The sequence below is a fragment of the Gavia stellata genome, chromosome 22 (assembly GCF_030936135.1).
Source record: "Gavia stellata isolate bGavSte3 chromosome 22, bGavSte3.hap2, whole genome shotgun sequence".
Classification (NCBI taxonomy): domain Eukaryota; kingdom Metazoa; phylum Chordata; class Aves; order Gaviiformes; family Gaviidae; genus Gavia; species Gavia stellata.
Window position 1 is genome coordinate 14,639,144 of NC_082615.1, and position 16,128 is coordinate 14,655,271.

General features: G+C 43.9%; 1 long non-coding RNA gene across 1 annotated transcript; it reads left to right on the forward strand.

Annotated features, from left to right (window-relative positions):
- The first annotated feature begins 239 nt into the window (after positions 1–239).
- On the forward strand, positions 240–4,387 carry LOC132318987 (uncharacterized). Its single transcript, XR_009484424.1, has 4 exons — positions 240–263; positions 358–444; positions 3,009–3,079; positions 4,088–4,387. It is a non-coding gene; the product is annotated as an uncharacterized LOC132318987 (long non-coding RNA).
- The last annotated feature ends 11,741 nt before the right edge of the window (positions 4,388–16,128 follow it).

The window sequence follows — 16,128 nt, forward strand, 5'->3', positions numbered from 1 at the left end:
CTGGAGGGGAGCTACAGTAATAATGGTTGCTACTTGTTCTTTCCCTCTTTCAGAGGCTGTGCTGAGGACATGGTTGTCCATTCCTCCCTCGGGGATGCTGTTGACTACACCCGCCTCAGACTTGTGTGGGTTGTCTCTGCCCGGCCTTGCTCTCCTTGTGGTGTCGGGGCGAAAAGGGACAGGCGGAGCGCTTACTGGCTGTGGACAGTCATTCATATTCTTAGCACTTGTGTTATCCTCTTCCGAATGCCATTTTTTAATTGGTAAGATCGGGGTGTTGTATTCTGATTGGCATTCTTTTAATACCCCCAAATTTATCCTTTTCTTGCCTCTAATTTAATTGGATATTGTTTCCAGCTCACCGGTCTGGCATCTGCTTTCAACTGGATGATTACCGATTCTGCCTCTTGGATTGTCCTGGTGTTCCTGAAGCCCGTAGTAGAGGTGTTAACAGCCTTTTCAGCTTCTTCTGGTATCTCCTATAATTCGGCTTCCTTCTGTAACATAAAAACATGGGCATCCAAAGCTTTATTTTCAGGAATATGGATTTGGATTTTTCTTTTTTAAAAAGTAATTTGTGCTTTCACTTTACTTATTATATCTTGTCCTATTGGCAACATCATAGGGCAATCTGGAATATAGAGGAATTGATGGGTTAGCACCCTTTTCCCAATTCCAAACCTCAAAGGCTGGAAAACCGGCCCATTTTCTATCCGCCCTGTGGCACCAACAATTGACGTGCTTTGACTACTCAAGTTATTCTTGCATGTATTCAATACTGAATAAGTAGCCCCCGTATCTACTAAAAAATTTTACTTTCTCATTCCCCAACTTTACTATAACCAGGGGTTCTGTTGAGGAGGGTTCCGATTCTTCCCCCAGTCCCCCCTCAACCTTAATCTAACGTCATCATGTTATCAGCCTGCCTCGGCATTTCCTCAAGGCCCTGCCGACTTAACTGTGGACACTCCCTTTTCTAGTGTCCTTTGTACTTGCAGAAAGCATACTGATCTTTCTCCAATGGTATTCTGGCCCTTTGTGCTCCACTGGGAATCCTCCTTCCTCATGCAAATTATCTGAATCGCTATTTCTTTGTTCCCTTTTCCTTTGGCTCGCCCCCCTTTCAACCTGTTCTGCCATATCCTGCTCATTTCTCCTTGCTCCATTATCCCTTCTCGGTCCAACCAAAATCTCAACATCCTCCTCTTCTTCCCATTTCTCTTTATATTTGTTGCATCGCCTGCTGATGCTACGTGCTGAACAAGAATGCTTAGGTGCTTTCTTATTTTCTGCCTCTAGTGCTAATATGCCACTTTCATTCACTTGCAATCAAACCACGCTCATTACGTATATCATAATTATCCCGTAACGCAAAGAACAAATTCACGTACGGCATGTCATCCCATTTTCCTTTGTGTCTACAAAACAATGTTAATTGCAACACAGTATTGTAGTTTATACTTCTGTTCTTAGGCTATTTCTCCTGATCATCCAGAGTATACAAGGGCCACCAATAATTGCAATAGTCTACCAGCTTCTTCTGAGTGAGGGGGTCACCCCCAAACTTGCTCCAATATTTTAATATACAACCCAAGGGCACTTAAGAATTCCACTAATTATATCCCATTCTGATATTTAAAATCCACTAAACCGCATTTCTTTGTTTTCCCAACCATTACTTAAAGCAAAAAACCCCAAATCTACATATGGAATCTCATCCCATTTATCAGTTCTACAAAACAACATCAGTTGCAGAATAGTATTTTAGGTTAAAGATCCATTTTCAGGACATTCTTTGCCATCTTCTAATTGAAATTGTGGCCACCACTGATTACAATATCTTTTCAATTTATCCTTAGTCGTGGGACACACCCCCCCCCCCCAAATTTATTCCAAAATTTCAGGATGCATCCTACAGGGGAACAAGTGGGTGTTTCCTGAGAAGCAGTTAAACCCATTTTGGTACTGAAAATCAAACCAGTGTTTCCACACTAATTTTTAATATTGCGTACGCTCAATAAACCAGAAACCAGACCAGAGTGTGGGAACAAAATTATCCCTAATGTGCTACCCATTAGCGCCTTATATAGGGTGAAATATTCTTTGTTGCGCAACTTTCCCAATGCCACCTTACACAAGGTAAATATTTCCCAGGATTATAAAAAGTTACCACGTACGCGTACCCAAACCAAAATCCGGACTCCGGGTGTCCCCGTGGCAGCGTACAGGTTACACAATAGTGCACTTCCACTACCAATAGCTCAACAACGTGCACTTAGTTCAGATACGACTTCCTTGTAAGCAGCCACTACCAATACTTATAACCAATGTCATTAATCTCCCAGGTAGCCATCGTAGAAACTCACCTGACCAGGGAATCGGAGGGCCTCCCTGAAAATACTCCTGGCGCATTGGAGTCCTCACGATTCCTGCGGTCTGTCGAGACTCCAGAGAACTTGTCCCTTCTGGGTTGCCAAATTTCTGCTGCCGAAAATCGTAGCCAAGAAAACTCTCCAAACCAAATGATAGTTTAGAAAGCCGACATTGGTTTATTGCAGTGCTGGGTGCATGGGGGATTTCTCCTCCTAGCATGCACACCGGGTTGAAGTAATGACAAGTATTTAAAACACTTAACAAAGTTTGTTACACCTACTGGTCGCACCCCTTAACTAACTAGTGGTCAGTACCTTTCTCACTTCAGCTTAAAGATACAGTTCTCTTTTAATTCACTACGCATGCCCAGAAAGTAGGGGGCTTATTTGGGTTGGAGGCGTCTTCTAGCTAGGAGGTGTGGTTTTCATGTTATAATGAAGCAGGTCAGCCTCAGGACACTATTTTGGCACTCTATTCTATTTTCCTAGAATTCGTCCTTGTGTTAATCCTTGGTTTTAGTTAGTGGAGAGAGGTTTTTATCTTTAGGATGTCTAAATACCAGGTGCATTCATTACAAAGTATGTTGTTTACATTCTTTCCATTCTTTTAACCTATTTTTGACCTTGTGTTTCAAGATGCTCTATAACAGGAGGAGGGAAGGAGAAAGAAGCGTCTGAAACTGTCACAGTCTCGAGTGAGAGCTGTGGTGAGTCCCAGGCCCTTGGGGCCCTGTCACCCTTCTTCTGCGTCCTGGTCCCTCTCTTTCCCGTGCTGCTGTGATGATATTTCCCCCCCCCCCCCAATTCCCTGTACCTCTTCATTTTTCTGTCCTGCTCCTTCTTCCTCTCTCTTGTTCTGCTGCTCCCTTTTATATTTCTCTCTGCGCTTTTGTCCTGCTCCCTCTCCCTCTTTTTTTTTTTATCATCCTCTGTCTCTGTCCTGCAGCCCAGCGCTGTTGTTTGCTTTTCCATCTCTGTGTCCTGATCTCTATCTTTCTTTTTCCCCAGAATTTCTCCGGCTTGCTGCCTGGCATTCTTTTTGTCTCTGCGCCCGTATGGGCCGTTCCATGTCCCTGCCCTCCTATCGTTTGCCCTGTTTCCTTTTCTTTCTCTCTCTCTCCCCCCTGCCTTTGTCTTGCTCACTGTCACTGTTTTTTTTCTCATTCTGCATCTCACTGTCCCTGTCCTCCTTCCTGTTCATCTCTTACTCTCTGACCCTTTGGGCTGCTGCCTGGTCCTCTTCTTTATTGCTTCACCTCTCTGTCCTGCTCGCTGTCCCTGTTTTTTCTCTCGTTCCATTTCTCTGCCATTCTCTCTGTTGCTCTCGTTGGCTCTCTATCCCAGTGTCCTGCTCCTGGTCCCTCACCTGTTTTCTATATCCCTCTGTCCATCTTCCTGTCTTTCCTTGTTCCTCTGGCCTGCTACCCATTGCTGTTGGGTTTTTTGTGGGTTGGTTTTTTTTTTTCTTTCTCCATCTCTCTGCCTTGGTCCTGTCACTCTCCTTCTCCCTATGTCTCTAATGTTTCTTTCTCCATCTCTGCCCTGCTCCCTGTCTCTTTTCTCTTATTCTCTGTCCTCTGTCCTCCCCCTAACTTTTTGCCTGTATATCTCCATACCGCTGCCTATCCCATCGTTCCTTACAGTGTCTCCCTGTCCAGTTCGCTGTCCTGTTATTCCCTCTGTCCTGCTCCCAGGCCTTTGTTCTCATTTTGCAGTCCATCAGAGCACCTTCAAAAACGGCACGGTCGACACGGCACCAGGCCTGCTTGCGTCGGATGGGATTCACCTTTGTCAACAGGGAAAGAGGGTCTTTGCTCATGGGCTAGCAGGGCTCGTTGACAGAGCTTTAAACTAGACTTGAAGGGCATAATGTCAGGCTTGCTTGTGACAAGCTGTGGGACAACACGCCAAGGCTAGAGGGATGGGGTGCTAGAAGGGCCTTCAGCCTCTCACTCTGAGACATGCTAGGCACGCCAAGGTCAATGAAGAAGGAAGGGGAGGAGGTGCTCCAGGTGCCGGAGCAGAACTTCCACTGCAGCCCATGATGAAGAGCATGGTGATGCAGGTTGTCTCCATGCAGCCCATGGAGGTCCACGGTGGAGCAGACATGGACCTGCAGTACATGGAGGACCCCATGCCGGAGCAGGTGCATGTGCCTGAATCAACCTGTGACCCAGTGGAGAGGAGCCCGTGCTGGAGCAGGTTTTCTGGCAGGACCTGTGGCCCCATGGCCCTGTGGGAGGGACCCCATACTGGAGGAGAAGAGGAGCATGAGCAAGAAGGAGCAACAGAGACAAGATCTGATGAACTGACTGATAGCCCTGCTTCCTGTTCCCCGCTGTTTCTTGCGGGGAGGAGGTAGAGAAGTCAGGAGTGAAGATGAGCCCAGGAAACAAGAGAGGCACAGGGGGAAGGTGTTTTTCAGATTTATTCTTATTTCTCATTGTCCTGTTATGATTTTGATTGACAATAAATTAATTTCCCAAAGTCAAGTCTGTTTTGCTTGTGACAGTGATTGGCGAGTGATCTCTTTGTCCTTATCTTGACCTACAAGCTTTTTTGTTATATTTTGTCCCCTTGTCTTGTTGAGGAGAGGGAGTGATAGAGCGGATTGGTGGGCATCCGGTGGCCAGCCAAAGTCAGCCCCCCACAGTTTCCTTTTATCAGCCTCCCTGGCCCTATTCTTTAATTCTTGCCTATGTTTCTTGAACCCCATCACTTCTGAAACTTTCTTTCTACCTCTCCATCCCTATTTTTTTAATTCTTGCATATGTTTCTTGAACCCAGTAGGCTTTTAAATTTTCTTGATACCTTTCCCTCTTTATGTCACCCTGACCTAATTTTAACTTATTGCCTGTGTTTCTTGACCCTATCGCTTTTCAAATTTTCTTTTTATGTCTCCCTCTATGCAGCTCCGTGTACCTATTTTTTAATTCTTGTCTACAATTCTTGTATCGTGTTGCTTTCAAAATTTTCTTTCTATGTCTCTGTCTATCCATCTCCCTGTCTCTCATTCTGAATTATTCCCGCTCTCTCCTGTACTCCATCACTTCTTACATTTTTCTTTCTACATCTCCCTCTTTCTATGCCCCATCTCTATTTTTTTTTTTTAGTTCTTGACTATGTTTCTTGTACCCTGTTGCGCTTTGAAATTTTCTTTCTACATACATCTATATCTTGCTCCCTGTTTCTATTTTTTATTTCTTGCCTATGTTTCTTTCCCCCATCACTTTAGAGTTTTTCCCCATCCCTTGTCTTGTCTCTATCTTGTTGCCCTGCTGGTCCCTTCTGCCTCTGTCTCCTGCTCCCTGTCTCTCTTGCTTATTCCTCCTTTTTTTTTTTTTTTTGCTCAGTTTCTCCTCTCTCTACACTGTTGTACTGCTCCCCGTCCCTCTCTTGTTCCCAGTATCCTATTTTCTGTCTCCCTGTTCCACACCTCTTCTCTATGTCCCTCTGTCCTTCCTCCTGCTTTTCTCTTGCCTTTTTTTCTCTCTGTCTTGCTGCCTTTGGGCACTGAGCCTTGTAGTTAACTCACTGCTGGGATTTCTTACACGCATTGATGATTAAACTTTTCCTGCCTCCTCTGTGCCCCTGGATGTGTTTGCAGCCCCTGGGTACAGAGCTTGTGGCTGTGGACAGGTGCAGGAGAGGGGGTGATGTTCTGGGGGGCTTTGTTAATGGCCCCTATTCCTGATGGGCTCCAGCTGGGGCAGCCCCAGGTGTGGCCAGTGAGGCTGAGGATAGGGCTGGCCCTGCTGTGTGAAGGGACTTCAGCTGTAAATGGGGCTGCCTGAGCACACCTGCCTGAGGGAGCTGACAAAGGGGAACTGGCTGAGGAGGGAATCTAAGGGGGCTCTGCAGGCAGGTGCCTCTGGCCAGGCATGGCCAGTCCCTGCAGCAATGAAGGATCCCTCCAAGCTGTCCCTGACAAAGCTGACCCCAGCATGTGGTGCTGGGAGCCTGGTGCCTCCATCAGCTACGTGTATGAGCTGCCATGTGGTGAGGACCATCAAGGCATCTGCTGTGAGCTGCTGAGTGGGTGAAGGTCGGGCAGGCGGTACTGTGGAGGAGGAAGGGGCAGAGGCGGAGAGAGAAGCTTCAGGGTGGTGAAGGTCTCCTGCCAGCACAAGCAAATGCTGTGAGTCATGCATCCTATCCTCTGAGTGCTGGCCCATCTCTGCCACCCTTCTCCAAATGTCTGCCTGCCTCCCTTTCTCTGTCTCCATCTCTGCTCACTCACCTACCTGTATGGCTCCCAAAACCTTGTTGTTCTTCTGCTAACTCTGCCCAGTGCCCCACTGCCTCTTAAATTTTTTCTATGTCTCTCTTTAACCATCTCTCTCCCTATTTTTTAGTTTTTCTGCACTGCCTTGTACCCCATTACTTTTTAAATTTCATTTCTATGTCTCCCTGACCCTATTTTATATATACCTCCCTCTGCTCTGCACCCCATCACTTTTCAAACTTCCTTTCTATGCTTCCCTCTATTGGGCTCCTTTTTCCTATTTCTTATTTCTTTCCTTTACCCATTGGTTTTACAATTTTCTTTATATGTATTTCTCTCTCCAGCTCCCTGGTCTTATTTTTTAATTCTTGCCTGTGTGAATTGTACCCTGACACCTTTTGAATATTCTTTCTATTTCTATCTTCTTCCCTGTCCCTGTTTTAAAATTCTTCCCTGTGTTTCCTGTACCTCACTGCTTTCTAGTGTCCCTTTCTATGTATCCCTGTACCTGTCTCCCTGTCTTTACTTCTTAATGTTTTCCTACCTGTCCTGTACCCTGTCGCTTTTTAACTTTTACTTCTATGTCTCCCTCTATCCGGCTTACTGTCCCCATTTTTCAATTCTTCCCTTTAGCTGGGGAAGGGTCTGCCCAGGCATGCATACCTGAGGGAGCTGATGTAGGAAAACTGGCTGAGGAGGGAATCCGAGGGGGTCCTGCAGGCAGGTGGCTCCAGCAATGAATGTCCAGTCCCTGCAGCAATGAAGGATCCCACCGAGCAACAAAACTGGGGGTGGAGGTGGGTGGGGGGCCCCTGCTTGGGACTGGCTGGGCATCGGTCGGTTGGTGGTGAGCAATTATAATTTGCATCACTTGTTCTTCTTGGGTTTTATTTTCCTCTCTGTTGCTTGGGGTTTTTTTAATTATTTTTTTTTTAATTGTTACACTGTTTTTGTATCAACCCAGGAGTGTCTGTCTCATGTTTACCCTTCCAGTTCTCCCCCCATCCCAGCTGTATGGTGCTTAGTTGCCAGCCAGGGTGAAACCACGATGCTGTGTCTACTTTTATGAAGCTGCCTATTGTTATTTTTAAAATACCTACATATTTTTTTATATTTTAAAATATTTTAAATATTTAAAAAGTCTCCCATGTACCCGGTCACTTTTAAAATTTTCTTTCTATGTCTATTTTCATCTAGTCCACTGTCTTTATTTTTTAATTTGTTCCTCTATGTCCTGTGCCCCATCGCTTCTAAGTTTCCTTTCTATTTCTCAGTTCACTGTCACTATTTTCTTAATTTTTCCTGTCTGTCCTGTACCCAATCACTTTTAAAATTGTCCTTCTATGTCTACTTTTATCAAGCTGGGTATCACTGTTTATTAATTCTTTCCCGGCTACTGTGTAGCCTGACGCTTTTTACATTTTCTTTCTAATACTACTTTAACCTATTCACTGTCTTTATTATTACTTTATTTCCTTGATCACCATTGCTTTTAAAAATTTCTGTCTACTCTTATCCCATCTGCGGTCCTTATTTCACTGTCTTCCATTTTTAAAATTATTTCCTGTCTTTCCTTAATGCCTTCGCTTTTACATTTTTTTTTCTACCTGTTTTAGTCAACTGTTACTCTTTTTTTAATACTTCATTTATTTCCCTAATCCCCCTCACTTTTTAAATGCTCTTTTTGTGCCTACTTTTATTCCCTTTGCTGTCTTTTTTTTCCATTATTTCTTCTGTGCCATCGCTTTTTAGATATTCTTTCTGCGTCTTCGTTTTAGTTGGCCGTCGCTATTTTTACAGTTTTTCCTTATTTCCTTAATCCCCCTTGCTTTGAAAATTTTCTACGTTTATCTCGTTCGCTGTCTTTAGTTTTTAATTATTTTTCCTTGGTTTTCCTTAGTGCCATGGCTTTTTAGATTTTCTGTCGACGTCTCCGTTTTAGTTCGCCGTCGCCACTTTTAAATTTTTTCCTCATTTCTTTAATCCCCGCTGCTTTTATCTACTTTTATCTACTTCTATCCTGTTTACTGTCTTTATTTCGTCGTCTTTATTTTTTAATGATTTCTTCTCTTTCCTTAGTGCCGTCGCTTTTAAATTTTTCTTTCAAACTGTTTTAGTTTCCTGTCGCTGTTTGATTTTTTTTTTTCCCTTTCCCCCCCTAATTCCCATCGCTTTTAAAATGTGTTTTCTACGCCTACTTTTTTTCCCTTCGATGTCTTTATTTTTAATTATGTCTTGTCTGTCCTTTGTGCTGTAGGCTTTTAAAATTGCTTTCTACTTCTCCATTTTAGTTCAATGTTGCTGTTTTTTAATTTTTCCCTTATTTCCTTAATCCCTGTTGCTTTTACAATTTTCTGTCTAATTTTATCCTGTTTGCCATCTTTATTTTTTAGTTGTTACTTAGCTTTCTTTTGTGCCGCCCCTTTATAAATTTTCTTGCTACATCTGTTTCAGTTTGCTGTTCCTGTTTTTAAATTTTTTTCCATTCATTTCTGTAATCCCCGTCGCTTTTAAATTTTCTACTTTTATCATGTTTGCTGTCTTTATTTTGCTGCGTTTTCTGTTATTTTTTTCTTCTCTTTCCCTAGTGCCCTTGCTTTTTAAAGTTTCTTTTCTACATCTCTCTTAGTTTACTGTCCCTATCTTTTATTTTTTCCCTTTATTTCCCTAATCCCCCTCGCTTTTTTAATGTTAGTTCTAGGCCTCCTTTTATTCCCTTCGTTATCTTCATTTCTCATTATTTCTTTACTTTCCTCAGTGCCGTTGCTTTTTAGATTTTCTTTCTACACCTCCGGTTTAGTTCACCGTCCCTTCTTTTAAATTTTTTCGTCATTTCTTCAGTCCCCATTGCTTTTAAGATTTTCAGTCTACTTTCATCCCGTCTACTGTTTTAATTGTTGCTTGCCTTTGATTAGTGCCGTCGCTTTTTAAATTTTCGTCGTACGTCACCATCTTAGTTTGCTGTCCCTATTTTTAATTCTTTTCTCTATTTCCCTAAACCCCGTTGCTTTTAAAATTTTCTGTCTACCTTTATCCCATTCACTGTCTTTATTCTTTAATTGTTTCTTGTCTTTCCTTAGTGCAGTTGCTCTTTACAATTTTGGTCTCTCTTTGTTTAGTTTGCAATTGCTATTTTTTTAATGCTTTTCTCTCTTAGTCCCTTGGCTTTGAAGGTTTTGCTTCTTTTATCTACTTTTATCTAGTTTGCTGTCTTTTTTTTTTTTCCCAATTGTTTCCTGCTAGTCCTCTACCTAGTTGCTTTTGAAATAATTGTCTTTCTGTGTCAAGCTTCCTATCCGTATTTTTCAGCAGTTTTCAGTATGTTGTGTACCCCGTTGCTTTTTCAATGTACTTTGTATGTGTCTCTCCCTCTTTATTTTTTAGTTTTTTCTTGTCTTTCCTAATAGAGGTGGCTTTTTAGTTTTTTCGATATCTAATTTTATTGTATCCAATGTGTTGATTTGTTAATTCTTTCCTGTCTGTCCTGCAGCCTGCGCTTCACTTAATAAATTTTCTTCATATGCCTCTGTTTATTTTGATCACTGTCTCTCTCCTTTGATTTTTTTCCTCTCTTAATCCCTTGGCTTATCCAGTTCCCTACCGTGGAAAAATCCCCCTCCTCCGCCTCTCTGTCTCCTGCCTGTGGGTGTCTCCTCCTCTCTGTCCCTCTCTGCTGTCCTGTGGTCCTGCTCGGACCCTTCCATCTCTCACCCCTGCTCCCTCCCCCTCTTGTTTATGGCTCCATCTCCCTGTTCCGCTGGTTCTCGTGCTCCATCTCTCCATCCTCCTCCTCCTCGTTGCCCTCCATTTCTCTCTCTCTCCACCCTCGTGCGGCTCCCTGTCCCTCTTTTTTTGTTCCCAGCATCCCATTTTCTGGCTCCCTGTCCCACACCTCTTCTCTACCTTCCTTCCGCTTTCCGCTTCCCTTGTTTCCCTCTGTCCTGCTGCCTTGGGGCGCTGAGCCTTGGAGCCAGCTCACTGCCGGGATTCCCTATGATGTGCTTTAATGAATACACTTTTCCTGCCTCCTCTGTGCCCCTGGATGTGTTTGCAGCCCCTGGGTGCAGAGCTCGTGGCTGTGGACAGGTGCAGGGAGGGGGGGATGTGCTGGGGGCTTTGGCAGGGGCCCCTGTTGCCAATGGGCTCCAGCTGGGCCTGGAGCTGGGGCAGTCCCAGGTGTGGCCAGTGAGGCTGAGGGTGGGGCTGGCCCTGCTGTGTGAAGGGGCTCTAGCTGTAAAGGGGGCTGCCACCAGGGCATGCCTTCCTGAGGGAGCTGCCAAAGGGGAGCTGGCTGAGGAGGGAATCTGAGGGGGCCCCGCAGGCAGGTGCCTCTGGCCAGGCATGGCCAGTCCCTGCAGCAATGAAGGATCTCACCGAGCCGTCCCTGACAGAACGCACCACCAGCACACAGCGCTGGGAGCTCGGTGCCTCCATTGGCTGCATGTGTGAGCCACTGGGAAGCCTCAGGGCGGAGGAGCATCGAGGCGCCTGCTGCTGAGGCAGACTGAAAAGCCTTGGGGTGGTGAAGGTCTCCTGCCAGTGCCAGGAGCTGTGGTGAGTCACATGTTCCCTCGTGTGCGTCCCGGCCCACCTCTGCCGCCCTTCCCCGGATCTCTGCCTGCCTCCCTGCCTGTCCCTGCTTCTGTCTCCCTCTCTGCCAGCCCACCTGCCGGTCTGCCTCCCCAAAACTTCTTCTGCCAACTCTGCCCTGTACCACTTCACCTATCGATTTTTTTGTTCTCTGTTTTCCTCTCGGCAGCTCCCTCGTCCTACTTTTTAATGCTTTCCTGTGTTCCTTGTACCCCGTTGCATTTTAAGTTATCGTTCTATGTTTACCTCTCTCCAACACCCTGTCCCTACTTTTTAATTTCTTTCACTCTCCTGGTCCCCATCGCTTTTTAAATTTTCTTTCTATGTTTCCTTCTATCCACCTCCCAGTCCCTGGTTTTTTAACACTCCTGTGTTTCTTGTACCCGATCACTGTTAAAATATTCTGTCTGCTTTGCCCTCCATCCATCTCCCTGTCCCTATGTTTTAATTCTTGTCTATGTTTCTTGTACTCAGTTGCTTTTTAAAATTCCTTCTACGTCTCCCTCTACCTGGCTCCTTTTCTTGAATTTTTTTTTTAATTCTTCCCTGTATTTCTTGTACCCCATTGCAATTTAATTTCTCTTTCAACAATTCCCTTTATTGGGTTCCCTTTCCCTAAATTTTAATTCCTTAGTCTTTCCTTAGTGCTGTCGCTTTTTAAATTTTCTTTCTACGTCTGTTTTAGTGTGCTGTTCCGATTTTGTAATATTTTCCTTTATTTCCCTAATGCCTACCGCGTTTGACAAGTTGTTTCTATGCCTGCTTTTATTCCCTTTGCTGTCTTTTTTTACTATTTCTTCTCTTTCTTATGTGCCATCGCTGTATAGGTTTTCTTTCTATGACGCTGTTTATTTAGTTTGTTGTCCCTATTTTTTAACTTTTTCCTCCTTTAATGCCTTCATTTTTCAATTTTTTTTCTATGCCTACTTTTATCTAGCTTTCTGTCCCTATTTTTACATTTTTTTCTCCTCTGCCTTGTCCCATTTTGCTTTTAAAATTTTCTTTCTATGTCTACCTTTAACAAACTGTACATCCCTGGCTTTTCATTCGTTTTTATTTGTCACATACCTTGTCGCCTTTTAAATCTTCTTTGTGTCTTATTTTTTTTTCTCTTCTCTCAGTTCATCCCGAGGCTTTAGACGGTCTCCTCGGCACGCTTTTATTTCTGGAGTGTAATTCGTACCCCCTTGGTTTGTTAGAACATCTCAGGTTATCCTTCTTCCTCAGAGTAGTGTTTTTGTCCTCTCCTCCATCTCGACGGCCTCCAATGGGTCAGTGTCTCCCTCACAACATCTGTACTCTGTTCAAATCCCCTCCCGAGTCCCTTTGTGCCCTCGAGCCTTCTCTCTGGCCGCCTCAGCACCCCTCTATCTCTGTCCCAATGCTTCCTGTGAGCGTCCTCGCACTCCATGGCCATCCTTCAGTTCTGCAGCAGGCGTTGTGTCTTTCTTATCCAGAGACAACTCCTCCTCAGGCTTTCATTTTGCCCCAGAGCACTTTCTCACCTTCCCCTCTGCCATGTCCGATGCCTCCGTTTGGTCCCTGGTCCCCTGAGTACGTCTGTACTCTGTTCAGATCCCCTCTGGAGTACCTCATTGTGTCAGCAATCCTTTGCTTGTCTCTCTGTCCATGCTCAGCCGCGCCCCCAGCCCTCTCGTTCCTGTCGCGACGCCTCCCGAGACTGTCCTCGTGCCCCACGGCACCCCTGGAGCTCTGCAGCCCTCTTTGTAGCTCTCCTGTTCAGGCAGAACCCTTCCTCAGGCTGTCTCTGTGCCCCACGGCTCTTTTACCTTATTCAACGCCATCTAGGTTGTCTCCATTCCGTCGCTCATCCCCTGAGCACATCTGTACGTTGCTGGGACACCTTCCCGAGTTTGGCATTGGGTCCCAGAGTCACTTTCTCTTTCACTCTCGGCACCCTTCTCCTGCCGTCATCGTGTCTCCCGAGCGCAGCCTCGTGCCCCACAGCTCTCTTTTGGCTCTGTAGCACACTTGGTGCCCTTCTCGCTCCCTGGGAACCTTTCCCGATGCCGTCTTTCATCTCCAGAACACTCATGTTGTCTTCTGTGCTTGCTAGGATATCTCTGTTCAGTGCCTGGTCCCCTGAGGATATCTGTAGTCTGTTCAAATCCCCTCTGGACTTCTTCATCATGTCCTCAAGCCTTCTTTTGTCTGTCCCTCTCAGAACCCCTCTGCTACTGTCACGATGCCTCCTGATGTTCTCTGCAGCACACTTTTAGCTCTCTAAGCCCCCTTTGGACCCGTTCTGTTGCAATCGCACCTCTCCTAAGAATTCTGCTCTCAAAAGAGAGCATTCTTTTTCTTCTCTCTGCCATCTAGGATGCCTCCCGAGACCTTCCTTGTGCTCCACAGCATTGTGGTAGCACTCTGCCTCCCTTTTAATCTCTCTTATGTCTCCGAGCCTTTCATGACCTCTCTGCTCCTGTTGTAAAATCACTAAATTTAGTTAGGATAGAAGTAGAATGTTAGAATGTTGTTTGTTCTGAAACTTGCAACCATAGGACCCTTACCAAGTAGTCTCTGTTTCGGGTCAAGGATGAAACAATGAAGAATTGAATAGAGAAAGTTTTGTTGAGTTCTGTAATTATAGGAACCTGTTATGCACCAGTGATGCTGCTTGGAAATCCTTTCACCCTTCCCATCTTGATTAAAGAATCAAGGATGCCAATCAGTAGATATTAATAGACATGATAAATGATTCATTTAAGTGTAGATATTGATAGAATTGTGTAAGAGAGCAATTAAGGAAAATAAAACCATGTATTTTGTGTAACGGTAACTAGGTATGATTTATATATCTGGTTTAATTATAAACTAACTGTTGAACAATGTGGCATTGTGAAGGAGCAGGATTCGCTTGTCAAGAGGGTGGTAGGTTGTAGGCCTGGTCAGTAAACTGAGAAAAACTTTACAAGATTCCAAGAATGGGCCTTTGCAACTGAGCTGAGCATGCGCAAAGATCGGATTCAACTAGCGGACACCATGAGGAAGAGTATGGACGACCACCAGAGGACCTCAGACGACCACCTGTGTACCTGAAGGCGCATGTGTCACGAGTATTTACGTATATTAATGAGTTTCTGGAAATCATATGAATATGATAATCATTTCTTGGAAATACGGTGAATATGTCTATTTTGATTGTGTATAATTACTACAGTGGAGAAAGTAAGCACGCACACTAGGTGGAGCGATCCCCTGTGCGTCCAGTGCTGCAATAAAGAAGTGCCTGCTTTCTACACTTCAAATTGAGTCTTAGAAAGTTCGTATCTTGCCGACTTACGGTAACACTCCCAGTCACCATGCCTCCCGAGACGACCTTTGTGTACTGCAGCCCTGTTTTAGCTCCGTCACGGACTTTGATCCTCTCTCGTTCCCTCAGAAACCCTTCCTCGGGTTTGTTAGTGCCTCAGAGTGCTCTTATCATCCTCTGGTGCCTCCATTAATTTCTCTTTCAACAATTGCCTTTATCGGGTTCCCTTTCCCTAAATTTTAATTCCTCCCATTTTTCCATATACCCTGTCACTTTTAAAATCTTCTTTCAACACTTCCTTCTCTTCTGCCCCCTGTTCTTATATTTCCTGTGTTTCTTGTAGCCCGTCACTTTTTTAAAATTTCTTTCTGCCTCCCTCTATCTGATTCCCTGTCCCTATTTTTTAATTCCTCCCTCTTGGTCCCGTACCCGGTTGCTTTAAATATTTTCTTTCTAGGTCTCCATTTATTTAGTTTCCTGTCCTTCTCTTTTAATTTTTTACCATCTATACTATACTCTGTCAATTTTAAGTTTTGTTTCTGTGGCCACTTTTGTCCAGACCACCATCTTTATTGTCTAATTCTCTCCTGTCTGTCCTGTACTCTGTTGCTGCTTCAATTTTCTTTCTATGTCTACTTTTGTCAAGCTCCCTATCCATATTTTTTAATCCTTTCCTGTGTCATGTATCCCGTTGCTTTTCAAATTTACTTTTATGCATGTCTCTTTTTTTCCCCGTGTTCTTATTTTCTATTTATTCTTGTCTTTCCTTAAAGCCGTCGCATTCTAAGTTTTCTTTCTATGTCAAAGTTTATCCACTTTGCTCTCCCTATTTTTTATGTCGTCCTGTTTATCCTGTACCTCGTCGCTTTTGAAATTTTCTTTCCATGTCTACTTTAACCAATTCACTGTCTGTCTTTTTTATTTGTTTCCTGTCTGTCGTGTACCCCATTGCTTTTGAAGTTTTCTATGTCTCTCTGTGTATTTCTCCCTTTTCTATTTTGTAACTTGTTCTTGTCTTTCCTTAATGCCTTTGCTTTTATAATTTTCTTCCTGTGTCTCCCTCTCATCACCCTACCCCTATTTTACAATTTTTTTTCTGGTCTGTCTTTATTGCCTTTGCTTTTGAAACTTTCTTGCCATGTCAACTTTGACCCAATTTTTTGTTTCAATTTTTTTTTTCCCCCCCCTGGTTGTCCTTTACCCAGTGGCTTTTAAAATTTTCTTTCTGTGCCTACTTTAACCAATTCACTGTCTTTTTAGTTTTAATTTTTTTCCTGTCTGTCCGGAACCCCATTGCTTTTTCAGTTTCCATTCTATGTCTACTTTTATCAAGCTCCCTATCCACATGTTTGAATTTATTCCTGTCTGTCGTGTTCCACGTCACTTCAAAAAAATTTTCTTTCCATGTGAGTCTCTAATTTTTTTTTTATCCTATCCTTATTTTTAAGTTTTTTTCTTGTCTTTCTTAACGCCATCGCTTATTACATTTTCTTTCTATATCAACATTTATTATGTTTGCTGTGCCTGTTTTTCATTGTGTTCCTGTCTCTCCGGTACCCCATCACTTTTTAAACTTTCTTTCTACGCCTCTGTTTATCTAGTTTTCTGTTCCCCTTTTTAATTTTTTTTTTCCTGTGTTCCCTGTAGCACAACTTGTTAAAATTTAT